The sequence below is a fragment of the Pseudochaenichthys georgianus genome, chromosome 7 (genome assembly GCF_902827115.2).
Source record: "Pseudochaenichthys georgianus chromosome 7, fPseGeo1.2, whole genome shotgun sequence".
In the NCBI taxonomy this organism is placed as follows: domain Eukaryota; kingdom Metazoa; phylum Chordata; class Actinopteri; order Perciformes; family Channichthyidae; genus Pseudochaenichthys; species Pseudochaenichthys georgianus.
The window spans coordinates 44,007,367-44,018,444 of NC_047509.1; the positions used below are offsets into that span (position 1 = coordinate 44,007,367).

The 11,078-nt window shown below is 41.1% G+C and overlaps 1 protein-coding gene across 1 annotated transcript in view; it reads right to left on the reverse strand.

Moving 5' to 3' along the window:
- Positions 1 to 9,261, reverse strand: part of bmal1a (basic helix-loop-helix ARNT like 1a) — a 47,407-nt gene extending 38,146 nt beyond the window's left edge. The window contains exon 1 of the mRNA XM_071203861.1: positions 9,117 to 9,261. The gene's annotated coding sequence lies outside the window, so the exon portion shown is untranslated. The remainder of the gene's footprint in view (positions 1 to 9,116) is intronic.
- Between the last annotated feature and the right edge of the window lie 1,817 nt (positions 9,262 to 11,078).

Genomic DNA, 11,078 nt, shown 5'->3' on the forward strand with positions numbered 1-11,078 from the left:
ACAGCCCTACTGGTACTTGCGTACCATGCTGCGAATGGATCTGGCCCTTCCTACAGCCAGGACATGGTTAAACTGTACACCCCAGCACGTGCACTCCGCTCTGCATCAACCAAACGGCTCGCTGCACTCTCGCTGCGAAGGGGACCCAAGTTCCCATCAGCAGAAACACGTGGGTTTGCTATCCTGGCTCCAAAATGGTGGAATGAGCTCCCCATTGACATCAGGACAGCAGAAAGCTTACACATCTTCCAGACTGAAAACTCATCTCTTTCGACTCCACTTCGAGGATAGAGTTACTAACAAAGAACTGCTAACAGAGCACTTATATGCTAATAAAGGACTGGCTTATCTATAGCCAGTTGAGTAGCACTTGAAATGTTTGGCTCTATGAAACCTGATGTACTTTATGATTCTGTTTTCTTCAAGGTTGTGTCTTCCTGGTCGAATGTACTTATTATAAGTCGCTTTGGATAAAAGTGTCAGCTAAATGTAATGTAATCAGACATTTATATTACTGTAGTTAAAAAAACACCACCTGTATAAATGTGAATTTCTTTGAATGACTGAAGTAAATGCAATAATTGGGGAAGGTGGAACTCGAAACAATGAAGCCACCGACTGCTGTTCCCGCGGCTCAAGGACTGTCTCAGAACCTCACAGAACATCTCTGAGCCTCTCTGAACCTCTCAGAAGCTCTATCTCTGCCGATCCAGAATCGATTCAGAAATTCCAAGAATCGATTCACATTTTTCAGTCTTGCCGCAACCTGCCCCATCGGCAATGAAGTCCTTAATTTGGACATATTTTGGATTTTATTTTCGCGAAGGGAAGAAGGAGCTCGACAAGACGAATGCAATATGCAAGCTTTGCAAAGCGAAGGTGAAATATTTCGGAAACACTACAAACTTGAGGACTTGCGTTATTGAGGAAGTGTAGTAAAGTTAACTTGCCTGATATATTTTTCGGCTACTTTTGATGCTAGGAATTATAATACGCCTATTTTGTGTTACTGTGTGCTCCTGACTTATTGTCTGAAAGAACAGTAGGACAAAGAAGGATTTCAGATGGAGAGCTCTGGCTAACAGTGTTTATTGTTGATTTTATTTGAGTCCATACTCCAGGGAAGTTTAGTTCACATTTTAAAAGTCAACCACTAGTTACAGCACTTTACAGCTAAATGTAGCAGGCAGCTATTGTTTGTTTGATTTTGTTATTTGGAGTATGAATTTAAGTTTTGCACTTAGTTTATCTTTGCAATCAGTTTTTATTTTGTATTAAGTATTCATTTTAACCTTTGTCTCAGGGCTGCCTTGGTGTCTATAGAGAGGCGAAGTCCCTCACTTTCCGGGGACCTCCAAGGGACCTTATTTCGGAAAAAGTATGTATTGAAGTCAATGGAGAGAGAAAGATTATCTTTCGATCCCGTTTCAATTGTGCCATGAATTACACATATGATGTAGGTCAATCTTAAAAAATCATTTCCATGTCAAAAAAGTCACAGTTTGTCGTAAAACTGTTTAAATATAAGACTAAAAAATACGCAACTAGAAAGAATACAAATGCCAGAATCCCGGTCCCGCATGCTGGCTCTTACGGAACCGACTAACTCCCCTTGTGTGTATGTACAGCTCTCAACATGCCCAGACTTGGAGTGATTTTCACCTCTTTTAATACTTTTCGCCTCATTCTGAAAGAAAGAAGTGAAATGTGCCAACGTGACGGCCATCTTGGTGTGTGGTGTGAGACCAGAGACATTGAGCGGTTTCACACACAAAAAATGTGTTACTTCACAGTTTTACGACACATTTTTATTTTTTTGACTTACAAAATTATCTTTTAAATTGACAAACATCATATGTGTAATTTGTGGCACAATTCAAACGGGATCGAAAGATAATCTTTCTCTCTCCATTGACTTCAATACATACTTTTTCCGAAATAAGGTCCCATGGAGGTCCACCAGAAGGGGAGGGACTTCGGCTTTCTATCCACTGAGTGGACTAAAAGGAAAAATAAAACGTACTCAAGTTGACATTGAGTAGCAAATGTTTACATTTGATTCAGTGTGATTTTTTTTTCTTTGAGACCTATATAAGTTTAACTTAAGAAAGAGTAACTCAAAACAGCAACATAGAATCAAATCTATGAATGTATTGAATTGAGAATTGATTTTGAATTGTGAATCGTGAGAATTCCTGAATCGTGCACCCCTAGTGTTCACAGAGAGGAAACCCTGCAGAAGACCCTCTGGATTACTTTCAAGCAGACCCGGCGCCAGAACAAATCTAAAGGGAGGGCATATGATTTTCATGGGAGGGCCCACAAAACCGTCAAGTGCTGCGGGCCTGCGGCACAATATATATCAAACAGCAAGGCCAACAGCATTGTGCAAAGACGCACACATTTCGCAAATACATACACAAATAAAGGGCAACATAGAAACCACTTTTGAAACATTGTGTGTGTGGCAGCACAAACACTGGTAAATCACGAGCAAGGCACACTGGTTAAGGATGGCAGCTTCCTCATCGCTGCACTCGGAGAGAAATAGAGATGGAGACGATGAACTGCTGTTAGTTCTATGATGGCATTGTGCATGTCGTGAGAGGTGTATGTTGCTGTGTCGGGAATGCTGTCCATTATTTTGGCCAACTCTGCATCTTTGACTGCAGCGTGTACTCAAACAGCGATAGGAAGAGCCCACTGCCTGACTCAGACATGCTGTGGAGTGAACCGTGGTCACCTCTGAGAGGGAGTTGGTTGACAGCTAAAAAAGCTATAATATCAACGACAGCTGACACGTAATAACGGTTCCGTGCCAACTGATCTGCACCAAAGTACTCATTTCCTTATTTGTTTCCTCGCGTATCTGTCTCTCTCTCCACAAACTCTCTCATGAAATGTGTTCTTTTGATGCGGCATGCCTTAGCAGTCCTTTGTCAGTCTGTAATGCGTGTTTCCAGTCGCAAAAACCTTTGACAGGCTGCGTCTGCTTTTAACGAATATTCAAGCCATGGTCTGTTGTTGTACCATGCAGCGGCTAAAGTGCGCTTCTTTCCTGAAAACAATCTCCCTGATAACGATCCAGTTTCACCTGGTTGGGTTTATTAACCCCAAGATCATCTGGGGCTGTTGGTCTTTGAGCGGTTGCTGGCCCAATAGTAGGCTACCTGTTGATATGCTGCAAGGTAGCGTGTGTAGTGGAGGCACCGGCACGGAGGAGGAGGATGCTGGCGGGTGTGGTACAGGGTGTGGCAACGCAGGTGGTGATGGTAGGGGCACAAGGAGCTGTGCCTCGGAGGACAGCGTTGGTGGCGGCCGCCTTGATGAGTCGAGGCTTGGGCTCGCTAACCCCGGGGTTTGCCGAGGTCAAGCTTGTGACATTAAGGCGTGCTGCTGCAACGGCAGGTGCAGGTCGCCAGCAGCTGCAGTTCTTTCATCGCTATTTCCTTTTAATAAATCCTTTTAAGCCAATTTCTGATGTCCATTTTGTAATTCAAACAGAAATGGGAGTCTACAGAATGCACAATAAACAATAAACAAATCCAGAGTGTGACGCTGTGATTGGTCTAATGGACGAATCACAACACATTGTGAATTTATTTGACGTAGCCTGCGATTTATTTTTAGTTACTATCTGACATTGTAGCATAAAAGTTCACCATTTATTTATCATTTAAAAAAAAATATATATTTTTTTTTTAAAGTTTTAAATAATAAAAAAAGTGTTTATTTGGGGAGGGCAGGAATATCAAATGGGAGGGCCTGGCCCTCCCACGGTGCCGGGCATGCTTTGAAGTTACAGTAGATTGCCCCAGTTAGTGTTGTTATCCTTCCACCTGTAGATGGCCCTCAGAATTTGAACAAATTAGACTTGTTCTTTTCCAACAGTACCGAGTCATAAAATAGCAAAGGCCAGAAAAACAGATAAACATTGCCTACTGCCATCCCCCATGTCATCTTATTTACCAATGTACACATGAAAGAAAACAGGCATACACTGATGTATAAGGGCATCCCTAATTTACACTATATTGGAGGATATTTGGCGAAAGTCAATAATCCTGGGCGGCCTAAGTAAAGTCTATGTATGAGAAACATCATAATTAAAAAAATGATGTCTTTACATTAAAGGTGGGGTAGGTACGTTTCAGAAACCGGCTCGAGATACACTTTTTGTTATATTCCATGGAATGCTCTTAACATCCCGATAGCAATGAATATCTGAAGTGCTTTGACAACAAATCCATAAAAAGATTTTCATCTGTAGAAGCCGTAATACTGTAAAAAGTACTACCTAAACGGCTAAACGGATTGGATGGCCTACCTGCCTGTCAGCCTTCCATCGGGGCACAAACTTATCTCGTGCCCTCATTGGTCATGTGCGCGTTTGTGTGTGTTGGAGGAGGGGCTCTGTGAGGAAGTGGCAGATTTTCTTCGGTTGTGTATTTTCAAATTCTAGCGATCTCGAGCCGGTCTCTCAAACTTACCTACCCCACCTTTAAGACCTTAATTACATGTGATGTCTTGCTAATGTCTCTACCATTCTGTGTGGGTTGAGGAGTAGTTCCTTGTTTTTGCAGTAAATACATATGACCATTTGATACAAAAAAACTTCAGAGTATTCTAAGTAAAAATAGGGTTAGACAATCATTTCCATTTTCTGCTACTTCTGCTTCCCTTTTTTATTGTAATCTAATTAAGACTTTAAAAACATTCATTGACACTTTCTTTACAGAAAGTGATACACAGGGTGCTTAACCGCAGCCCTGCTAACCTCCCACAACACATTTCTGTTATCAAAATGCTTCATTGCGAGACCAATCAATACTGATAAGCACTAATGTAGGTGGCTACCTGTTCATGAGCAGAATAAAAACTATCAGGCTGAGGCTGAAGTTCACACCGGATGTTTTTCCTGCCATGAAAAGGTATATCACAATAACTGATAACACAGGCAGACTATAAGAACATTGTGGCAAAAAAATTCATAAATACCCAGTTGCACATTAATTAATCCATAAAGGCAACTGGGTCATTCCTAGCATGTGTTGCCTTTTAGGTCCCAAAGACATTATATCATATATGTTGCATTTAAAAGGGCTAATGCTTATTTTTAAAGCTTGGTTGTACATGTTTAATGCCCCTCTACCATAAAGAAACAATGTTATATACTCAGGATATTCAAAGTTCTATATAATCGATCTGATTTTAGCACAAGTAAGCCAAACGGTGTCAGATCATGTTTGCTCAACTTCCATAACAGTTTAAAAAAATCTAACAAATACAAACACATTCTACATTGTTGTCACTGTTGTATGACTGTCTTATTAATTTCCCTCACCGGAAGAAAACAATCTTGTAAAATACAAACATTTGTATATTGTTTACAGTGTTTTTAAAGTGTGTGTCCCACGTAGTTACTCAGGCTTAAATCCCCAATATTTCAAGGTCAACATAAAGCCACTGTGGATGTTCCTATCAACGGTCCTGAAACGAACCCACAGCCAACGACCCCCCTTTGGAAAGGACTGTGCTCCAAGCTAAAGAAACAGATCCTTCTGGGATTGATTAAACAGCAATATGAAAAGCATGTATTCTCCTCCTGTCAGAGACCTGAACCCACCTCCTGTCAGAGACCTGAACCCCCCTCCTGGGCATCCTCCAGCCCAAGGTGTGGATCCCTTTCAGCAGATCATACAACAAAATGCATACCATAATAACCCAAAGCCCAGGATCATCTTTGGTACCCACTGCGGAGCCTGCAGAGCCCGAGCAGCGCCAAACACTCAAACCCTGCCACAACAGCTCCTAACCACGCTGATGCTGTTTTAAAAAGGGGTCTGATGGACCTGTGAGCTGGTCTCCATCAGGTTTAAATGACACGTTACTGTGTTATTTGAATATACATGGTATCACTAGGGATGTCCCGATCACCTTTTTTTGCTCCCGATCCGATTCCGATCATTTGATTTTGACAATCTGACGATACCGATTTTTCCCGATCCGATCTTTATGCAATGCATTGAGAAAAAAAAGGAACAAAGCATTCAAGTTGTCCCTTAAGGTTATTTTTTTATTTAAATGACAGTACCCAACTATCCATTCTATCCATCATGGATATAGCTTCTTTGGTTCACAGCAGCATTGGATCAAAACTAAATAAAGCTCATCAGTGGTCCACCACAAAATAACCATGTAAACAAATTGAGTGCAGATAGTGCAGGAACAAAACAAAAATAACTCTACTGGAAAGAGGTAGCTTGACTAGCTTCACAAGTTCACATTCAGTCACAAATAATAAAATAAAATATGTGGCTTAGTGCAGAATTCTAGCCTTAAGAGCCTAGTCTAGTAATAATGCAATGAACAACATCAGCTTAACATAACATGAATAAACAAAGTATTATATTTCCATTTTACTGGAGTAACACAATTCAATAGTAATCAGCAGCAAACCACTTATTTTTGTTATTCTACAGTATTGTTGTTTTATAGTTATTTGTTAATGTAACCCAATTTGTGTTCTTTGAAATTGAAAAGGATATCGCATTGTGTTGCTTCCTATTTATGGACATGCTTTTATTTTGAAGGAGAGGTAGCGCTGTTGACAGGAAGTTGTTGTTGCTTTGGAAACAACGTGACAGAGATTAACGGAGAAAAGTAATATCTACATATAAAGACGGAGAAAGTAAACGATAACGTTTATGGTTAAGTGTTAGCACCCCCCGAAGAGGCACAAGCTCTTACGTTGATATTGGAGATTTCAATAAATTCAATTTGGAAAAAAAACGGTATTACTTTCACCAAAATAACCGCAAAAGAATGGCTAGGTATTTTAAATGCTAAAATGTAGTTTAGTGCAGCTCATTGTACATCCAGTGAAGGGCGATGTGGAATAGCATAACAACTGTGTAGGCCCTTAAGGCTACTAACAACTTGTATTACACGGCTTAGTTGAATACTCGATTCTGATTGTAAATTGTGACACGTTGTTAATACAGTACAGACCACTGTCAAGGACTATAATGAAGGTTGCTAAGGAGGATCAAGAAAGAGAAAGGAAAAGAGGTTATGGGGAAAAGAACACCCGACAGGCTGATCAGGGAACCCGCTGTGAAGCAGAGGGATCTTGATGAGCCTGAAGGGTAAACACCAGGCTTACTAATCTACCCAAACACATTTTCTCTGGTGTCGGAATGTCTCGCGATGTTGGTAAATTCTTAAAAAACAAAACACCATTTAATTATTCAAATGTGTTGTAACTTTGTTACTGAGAATTGTAACGGGTAGTATATTACCCACATTTCATTAGTAATGTGTTACATTACTTCGTTACAGCAAAAAGTAATACATTACTGCAGGCCTGGACTGGCCATCGGGAGGACTGGGAGGTTTCCCAGTGGCCTAGCCGTTTTTTTTTTATGTATTGTGAACGCAACGCTGCACAAATGTGGGTCTGCCTCACACAGGGTGACTGTCTGTCTACATGATGTGGCCTGCCGACATGGCCACTTCCATACCGATCATAAATCAAAGCCCTCGATTGGTCTCTGTGTGTCATTCAAGCTCGGGAGGGTGTGTGTATGTGTGGCGAGAGAGCGAGAGCGAGAGAGCGAGAGCGAGAGAGCGAGAGAGAGAGAGAGAGAGAGCACCGGTTACTTGTATTTTTGTTGTTAGCATCTTGTTAGCTAGCTGCTCTAACAGATATAAGGAGCTGTTTCAACAACAAGGTGAGTGTTTAGATTAGGGATGGGGAATTTGAAAGCAAATGTATATTCGAATATTCGACCCCCCAAAAAACGGTTAACCGGTTAACCGAAATGTACATAATCTATAAAAAAAAAATTGGGTAAAAAAAAAAAACCCAATTTGTTTTCAATAATTTTTGGAAATAAATACATACATGTTCAAATAAGTGTAGAAACCAAGTCGAATTTGACAGCTATAGGCCTACAGCTTTCATGTGCGGAGGCGATTCACAATCAGGCCAGCTGTAGAGAAGACCCTCTCAGCTGGAACGGATGTTGCGGGTATAGCAAAGTATAGCATGTATATTTAAGTTTAATTTGGCATAGTTTGACCTCTACACCGCACTCACTAACCTGGTCGAAATATTTCCACACATTACTCCTTTTTGACGCCATGTCTGTTGTGTAGGACTCTTCTTAGAGTGTAAATAATTACCGGACTATGACTGGTAAAATATGTTGAATACCGGCAAAACTAAATCTCTCCTGTCAAAATGTCTATGTACTTTGCCGCCACACACGGTTGCCAAGCAGCGCTTATTGTTGTTTAGGCTGGCCACTCATGTGTCGCGAGTGTTGACAGGGGGCGGGGCAGCCCTCATGAACTGTTAGCGCTGGAACCTCGTAACGGCTGCGGAGCGCATTTGCGCCACATTTGGGCCTAAGATGAGGTTTGAGTCTGCGTGATCTGCGTGTAGGGAGGGGCAGCAGCCATGTCATTGGCTAGAACTAGCTAGATCTGATGGATTTGGACATAAACGCAAGTGAAGTATAACCGGACACGAGAGAGAGAGAGAGAGATCAGCACCTGCAGCTCTGCCCGCTGTGAGGGACCGGTGAGCGGAGCAAAACACACCTTTAGACGTCTACTAACATATTTAGCTATGGCACTGTCGTATATATATATACACATTGAATTATTCAATTTGATCATATGCAGTGTTGTGCTAGTTACTGAAAACCAGTAACTAGTTACCATTACTAGTTACTTCATTTCAAAAGTAACTCAGTTACTTTACTGATTACTTACACCAAAAAGTAATGCGTTACTGTGAAAAGTAACGTTTTAGTTACTTTAAAAAAAGGGCTCCCATTATATTAATGCCCTTATAGCCTTCATTTCAGTACTGTTATTGCATTGGAGAATAATACAATCTGTTGATCAACTTGACATGCATTATATGCAATCTGGATAGCATCGATATTAGCTGGCTTTACATTTTTGTATATTCTTTCTCCAAGTAGTTGGAAAAAGTTTTCCGTCCCATATGCCGTGTGCCGCCCGGACATGCTATCATGCTAACTAGCTCCCTGAAAGCGGGTGACTCCACTGTAGCAATAGCCTGCATGTGTTCTACAACATACCGTGCAATGGCTTTATCGACTTTCCTCTGGCTAGCAGTCCCTTGGTTAAAATCCAGCCGCTGTTGCTTCGGTGCAGGTGGAGGTGGAGTGGCGTCGGCTGAGTCTCTGTGGTCTTAGCTACTAGCTTCGTCCCAGCATGTTGTTTCTGCAGATGTTTTAAGAGATTTGAATGACTGGTTTGGGCAGTAGATAGGCTCTTTGACCCGCCAGGACACAACTTACATTTAACTAAAACGTTCTTTTCTTTGTGCTCGACAAAAGTGAAATAGTGAGAATATCTCCAGGTGGAGAAACTAGACTTGAGCTCCGCCGCCGCCATGATAGTCTTGTTAGTAAACAACACAAACACGCCCACAGCCCGTCTCCTCATGTGACACAGGAAGTATCTAAGTACATTTACTCAAGTACTGTACTTAAGTACAGTTCTCATCTCTGTTCGCCTGGCTGTTGACTATATAAAAAAACTAACGCAGTAACGGAGTAACGCACCATGTAGTAACGGTAACTGAGTTACTGAATTTAAAAAGTAATGTGTTAGAGTACTAGTTACTGCCAAAAATAACGGCGTTACAGTAACGCGTTACTTCTAACGCGTTAGTCCCAACACTGATCATATGTAATCAACTTAGGCATCACTCCCAACCTTTTTTTTTTTTTAAATTAATGAAAATATTCATAACTCATATTTGAATACATGAATAATTATTCGAATACCTGAATTATTTTAGAATATTCTAATAATCGTTCCCATCCCTAGTTTAGATAGTTAATTTATGGCGCGTTTCTACTACACGGTCTCGCTTGGTATGGCTAGGCCTCGTTAGGACTGGCTCACTTTATGGCACATTTCCATTACAGTTTAGGAACAGGAGCAGTATCTATAGTAACACAGTGTAGGCGGAGCCGTGACGTCATCTTCAATGAGAACCACAGAAAAACAACATCAGCCGTTAGCTCTTAGCACTCAAGCTCCCAGCTCCTCATATCTGTTCAGAAACTAGACAAAAGTTAAACAAGTACAAACCACAGACTGCCTGTGTCATGGAGAATACAGTCGCTGGTTTATTTATGTCTGTATAGGCCGTTGTTGTGAGTGTGGACGGTCGGAACATATACTGCATTAGCTTAGCCAATCTCCATTTAGACAACACGCATTTTAAAAGGTTTTTCGCCTGCCGTCTGTCTGCAACATACTAATCGGTATCAGTATGTTGCCAGCGATTCTCTCTCTAGTTTAGCATACTCAGCCCGACTCAGCCTGGTTGTTGGCCTGGAAAGAACCTCGATTTTATGGGGCCAGAAAACTGTGAAATAGTACCCGCTAGCCAGAACTAGTGGAAACGCAACCAAAAACGGGCCCCGCACGGCTCGGCACGCTTAAAGCGAGCTCCGCGCTGTTGTGGAAATGCGCCATATGCGCCTTAATGTCTGACCAATGGTTGAACAGCATTTCCATGCACATGACTTGTGTTTAAAGTAGTGCTGTCAAAATTATCGCGTTAACCGCGGTAATTAATTTTTTATTTTTTACCGCCCCCTGTCGACTTTCCTGAAGTACTCCCCCGTTGATAGAAATCAACACGTAATGAATTAAGACCCCACAGTTTGATGATTGATAGGTGTGTGGGTTGTCTTTCATTTTGACACGCAGACAAATGTTATAATAAACATAGATACTGTATGTTAAATGTATATATCCGCCTTCTTTCATTTATCTTTGCATTCCCACAACAATATACATAAATAAATGGCATATTTTGGACATAGTTCGAATGGTGATTAATCATGATTAATTAATTTTTTTAAGCTGTGATTAATCTGATTAATTTTTGTTATCGTTTGACAGCCCTAGTTTAAAGTTTATAGTCCGTTTGAGTTTTGCCCGTGTGAACGCAAACCGAACCTTCTGAAAAATGAAACAATGTAACAAACTGTCATCTGGTGCGCACCAGAGAGCGGACT